At 39.9% G+C, this 6182-nt stretch overlaps 1 long non-coding RNA gene across 1 annotated transcript; it reads right to left on the minus strand.

Moving 5' to 3' along the window:
- Nucleotides 1-3310: 3310 nt before the first annotated feature.
- Nucleotides 3311-5884, minus strand: LOC143128157 (uncharacterized). The gene is made up of 3 exons (XR_012987831.1): nt 5576-5884; nt 3747-3811; nt 3311-3400 (listed from the first exon to the last, which is right to left on the minus strand). It is a non-coding gene; the product is annotated as an uncharacterized LOC143128157 (long non-coding RNA).
- Nucleotides 5885-6182: the final 298 nt, after the last annotated feature.

The raw sequence follows: 6182 nt of genomic DNA on the forward strand, positions 1-6182 counted from the left end.
AATCTTCAATAACCAATAGCATGTGCATCTTGAGCCTAAAGCTCTAGCAGGATTTGAACTCTCAACCTAACAAACACCAGCACTAGGCATTATCCCTCTGAGCCACTAACAATCCGACATATTAGGCAGTCACATTCACATGGTGAAAATGTGTGTTGGTAAACACACAAGAAAAACTCCAAGTATACATTTGACAATAAAATGAAGGGCTTTCCTGAAAGAGTACACCTGAAAACTTTTGGATATTCTGGGGCAATTAGACATTTATAGAGAAGAACAGTAATGGATGAAATATAAATATGATAGACTTAATGATGAAGGAAAAATAGTAAACAAAGAAGTTCCCCTATATGTCATAGAGTGTGTCGGCATTCTGATTCTTGGCAACTAATGAGTGTGAATGTTAATTGTCTGATGTCATTCAGGTGCTGTTCAATAGTGTGAATCTTCAATAACCAATAGCATGTGCATCTTGAGCCTAAAGCTCTAGCAGGATTCGAACTCTCAACCTAACAAACACCAGCACTAGGCATTATCCCACTCAGCCACTGACAATCATACACATTGAGCAGTCACATTCAAATGGTGAAAATGTGTGTTGGCAAACACACAACATCAAGAAAATTCCTAGCATACATTTGACAATAGAATTAAGGGCTTTATAAAAAAGAGTACATATCTGAAAATGTGCACTGTTAATGGTATCCACCTAATGATGGTTGTATGGTTGTTATCCAAGAAAAAAAAAATACTCATATAGGAATATAGGTGATATAGGAGAAATGGGCTGAGTGGTCGAACTTTATTGGCCTATATCTCTGAAATGGAACAACGTATCCAAATTATTTTGATAACTTTTGTGAGGCTTTGTCTAAACATTGTCTGTGAGAATTTTGGTGAAGATTTGATAATTTTTGAAGCCTGTGAAACTTTTTATGATGTTTGGCTTTTCTCTGAAATTGTGGCAAAAGTGAACATTTTTAGAGCATAAGACCAGGGTGAAAAAGATGCATCTGAATGTAGAGATTAATATGATGAAAGAATTTTGAGTCTAGGTGAATCTGGTAAGGAGAAATAAGCGTTTTTGACAAGAGCGCCACCTTTGGGTGCAGTACCCCAAATTTGGGTTATGGGTAGTGGGGGGTACTGGTAACAATACTTGAAAATGTCAAGTTTCTAGGACTTACGGTTTATAGGAATATAGGTGATCTAGGAAAAAAGGCCTAAGTGGTCTAACTTTATTGGCCTATATCTCTGAAATGGAACAAAATATCAAAATTCTGAGCGATAACTTTTGTGAGGCTTGGTCTAAACATTGTCTGTGAGAATTTTGGTGAAGATTCGATTATTTTTGAAGAGTGTGAAACTTTTTATAATGTTTGGCTTTTCCATGAAATTGTGGAAAAAGTAAACATTTGTAGACCATAAGACCAGGGCCAAAAAGATGCATCTGAGTTTAGAGATTAATATTCTGAAAGAATTTTGAGTCTAGGTGAATCTGGTAAGGAGAAATAAGCATAATTAACTTTTTTTTTCAATAGCGCCACCTTTGGGTGGAGTACCCCAAATTTTGGGTTATGGGTAGAGGGGGGTACTGGTAACCATACCTGAAAATTTCAAGAGTTTTGGAGTTACGGTTTAGGCTGCAGTATGACTTTTACAGAATTTTGGTACAGAAACAATAGGGTTCCTGCAGTTACGCTGCTCGGACCCCTAATAATAAAACTTAAGAAGAACAACAAGTGTGCTTGCAAGCACACTTAATTAAGAAGAACAATAAGTGTGCTGCTTTGCAAGCACACTTAAAGGCACAATCCGTCAGGATTTCATTTTATTTAATTCACACTCCACACGCCAATCCAGTTGGGGGCAGCATGTAGGAAAACAATGTCACAATGATTTGCTAGTGGTAGAAACGACAAAACGCACATTGCCCATGCCCTCCTCTCCTCCCCCGTCTCCGTTTTCGCTACTGTCTATCCCTATGTGTCTATCAGAGGATGTCTCTGTGTCTAGGTCGCCGCCTAGAAAAAAAAACTCCTAAATCCGGAAAATGTCTTCTTCAAGCGGCTCACCCTTACCCGATCACTACATATAACAGTTTTTATTAACATTTTGCTTTTCACACTGGTATTGTTGGTAATGAGACATTTGAGAAATAAATACAAATTTGATAGCGGCATTTGGCAAGCGAGTCTTAGCAAAGGCTAGGCCTAGCCTACGTGTAGTAGCGATTGTATGGATGGATAAAACTGAAAATAGTAATAAGGTATTTTTTTCGGGTGGAGACTGACGACGAAGATTTACATCCCCCCTGCATCGAGTCAGACAAGAGTGGGCAAACGTAAGGGCCAGGCAAAGAAGAAAAGTCCTGGGTGTTTAGTGTCAGTCCCAGACCTGGAGAGAACAGTACAGGGACGGCTCGAGCTGTCAGAGCAGCCAGAGAGCGCGCTGACCAGCAGAGGCGTTTGGAGAACAGTCACCGTGAGAGTCTGGTAGCAACACAGGTGTTCTTGCTACGTAGCCAGTAACTAAAATGCTCCATGTAGTCAGTGGTTACAGCCAATCGTTCTGTTTACTATTTGGTCATTATTATTACCATTTATTACACGGCTCTTTATAATGCTGTAGAATGCTCCATTCACTCCGATGGGACTTCCCAACGTCCTACGGTCTGATAATTTTTAATACCGGACCGTTGCTAAGTATAACTAGAGAATGTCTCTAGAGAAGAAGGAAAGTGAAACTCGGCAGGCCACGGCCAGCGCTGCATCACTGTCGGGAGATATGCCACGATAATGACCGCCTTACAGAACGTTATTCCTTACACAATCATCCTCTACAACTAACAATAAAACTTCCCATTCTAAGAGCACAGTGGCTACATTTCATGTAACATAAAGAATACCCGAATTACGACTAAAATGGTATGTTCATCTTTTCCTTTGCACCTTTAGGCTATGAGTTCATATTTAAAACTATGGGCACAAATGTCAAGAGCCAAAGCTACCACTTGAAATTACATTAGTTTAAACAACTCTTTAACAACAAATAGATTCTAAGAAGTCAGGAACAGGAGAGAAAAGCATGATGTTAGTATACCAATCTTGATCAAAGAACACTTTCAGGCACAACCAATGTTTCACCAATCCTGATTCTTGGTATTTATTATAAAACTACAAGACAGGAATAAACTTTACATCTACCAAGTGCAACAACATGAATAGAAATGTAACTTTTGGACTATATGAGGCAGGAGGGAAGCAGCTGGGCACATGGATAGTCCTTAGCAGTCTTCAACAGCAAGAAGTTGGGCTAACGAGTCAGGCTTCATGTTGATGAGCCACAGGAAATGAAGAGGTGATCTGCAGCAGGAAATTTAACCTGTTGACACACCAATCTGAATGAAAGAACATGAACAAATCAGAGCAGGACAGGACCTCTTAATCTGGGGGTTGGGACCCCATTGTGATTGTGAAAACTGCTGGAATTAGTTCTTAAACATAAAGCTACTGTGTCACTAGTCACTGTTTCTACTGTTTTTTAAAGCCTACTTACAAAGATAACTAGATTCCTCTAAATATTACAAACGGCTTATGAAACAGCAACACTGGCATCTGTCTGGGGAGCAGGGTTTGCTTGACCAACTTTTTAGGAACCTCTGCAGCAGGAAACAAATTACTACCTGGGCATTAGCTAAGCATTTTGCCACATTACTGAAATTAGATGATATTACATTTTCCTACCTGTTGGGCAACAGCAATGCAATCGTTACACCTTCATAGGGGAGGACTGGACTGGAATTCTGATCCTGTGAAAACAGATACAAACACACACATGGGTATATTGTGATAAAGACATGTTTGAAGAGCTTCAAAGGAAAATGGTGATGCTATTTTGCAACAGGCCCGACACAATCTAAGCAACTTATAACGTTAGAGATAGAGGATAGTATTCTAACGTATCTGAAAGTTATCCTAATCGTGTAGAGCTAGCATTAGTTGTAATTTTAGTATCTTATGCTGCCAACATCATTCGTTAGCGAGACCACAAGCCAGTGAACATTCACCAATATCAAAATGATTTATTGCATATTGGAACATTACACTCTATGTATTGTGTAGGACACAAAACTTGGTCACGTACAAATAATAGTATTTGGCAAACTGTTTAGCATATGCAGCAAGGACGCTTTCGCTAGGTTGGTAACGTTAGCAATGGCGGTCGAACGAAGTCAATTTACCGCGATCTACAGCTGACAAACATTACCTAGTGCAGGGGTCGGGAACCTTTTTTGCCTGGAGAGCCACTTTTACCAATTTTTTATTTTTTTTTATCTCAGAAGAGCCACATAAAGACGGTTACAAGAAAAAGTTTAGATATTTAACGTACATTTACTTTCATTCAACAGAGGATTTTTAAATACATGTTCTACTAGTTTTACAAGTAATGTGCAAGTAACTTGAAATGTCAAGTGGAATGACAGAAGTATAGGCCTTAGGCTTCCCATGTAGGCTAAACACCACCCCCTATTTCCCCAGTGTTCTTTTGGTATGCAAAGTAACCTCATAGTTAACAACACAACACTCAATTTTCATGACATGACATGTCATTGGCGAAATTGAACATTAGGCCTACTGTACCAGAGATTAGATTTGGTGATGGCCTTGGAGTCTGGCTGGCTCATATTCAGTGAGGTGAAGTTTCATGCAAGAATTGAGGCTGTCATCATTTAAGGGCAACTCCACGCAAAACTGTCATATATCCATAACGCCAACATGGCATTGTGTTGGCGTTATGGATGTGACAGTTTTGCGCGGAATTGCCCTTAAACGTGAGCGCAGGTTTGTCTTTATATTTTTTATATGTGAGAAAGATTTCACATAAGTGGAACCGAACAGGGTTAACACAGCAATACTAACTCGTTGCAGTGTGCGATATATAACGGGCAGTTCATTTCGCGTTTTCAGAATCAGTCTTCGGATGGAAACTTTCCCATTTCAGCCCGCTTGTGTTCGCGCTCGCAAGCTGTGGTCACTGACGTTTCCTTTTTGACATTTTCCTTATCTAACCTACAGCAAGCGCACATCAACAATAACAATTAAAGTGTTCTCGTTCATCTTTTTTTCTCTTCGCCATTTTCTTTGTTTTGGATACAACCGTTAGCTAGCTGAATTTTTAAGTAAAGCATCAGCGGGTGGAATGTTATCTCGGCACTGCATTGTCCAATATCTGTACAGTAGGCTACATCGACGTAACCGTGAATTTCAGCGGTAGAGAACAGACACGGGATGGATTAAACTACGTGAACATTTATTATATTTCGAACACTATTTTAACATTTTGATTTCAGTAGGTCCATTTTTAATTTAATACAGTACCAAAATTATTCATGACTTATTGAGTAAACAAATGGCAGGTTTGTCCCGAGAGCCAGATGCAGTTCCCAAAAGAGCCACATGTGGCTCGCGAGCCATAGGTTCCCGACCCTGACCTAGTGGCTCGAGAGCTAATTCTACAATATCTCCTTTGCTTAATCAAAATTATGAATTATGTTTAACAGATGTTTACTTACCAGTCAAGAAGAAATGTTGCAAGTTCAGAATCGAACTGCATCTCCTTGCTATCCAAGCTGTCTCCATCGGTGGAAAGCACTCCCTAGATTAACGTGTATTTGCTTGCTTCCCATCTGATATTCTTTTCGCCTCAGATCGATCTCAGATCGGTCTCAGATTTTTTAGCTGGAGGCGATGGAGGTCTCTTCGGTCTCTTTCTAGAACTTTTGGCCATTCTCGCAGTACACTTCACTGTAGAACTTGAACTCCATGGGGGAGGGGAGGAGCAGGAGGGGGTGGGAGCAGAGCGTGCGTAATTGCGTTGTCTCTTTCTCGACTGCTCTGGGCTGCACTGAAGACGGTTTGGCCGGTATGTTACTCCCTGTCTCCACCTCAGACATAAACTGGTATTGCAAGACTGGACGACCCGGGGCTAGTCGGTTAGCACGCTAATTGTGGAGGAGATCTCTGCAATGCTATGCATATTCTTCGATTAGAAAATGTCAGTAGCGTTATTTCTTCACATTCTATTGATATGTATAGTTGATTTTTGAATGCATTACACTTCAAAAGTTCACAAAAAAGACACATTGTGCCTTTAATAATAAAACTTAAGAAGAACAATAA

Source organism: Alosa pseudoharengus, unplaced genomic scaffold, assembly GCF_046254945.1.
Source record: "Alosa pseudoharengus isolate Yale_2024_CS ecotype anadromous, Long Island Sound unplaced genomic scaffold, YU_APseudo_1.1 YU_APseudo_1.1_scf_17, whole genome shotgun sequence".
Lineage (NCBI taxonomy): Eukaryota > Metazoa > Chordata > Actinopteri > Clupeiformes > Clupeidae > Alosa > Alosa pseudoharengus.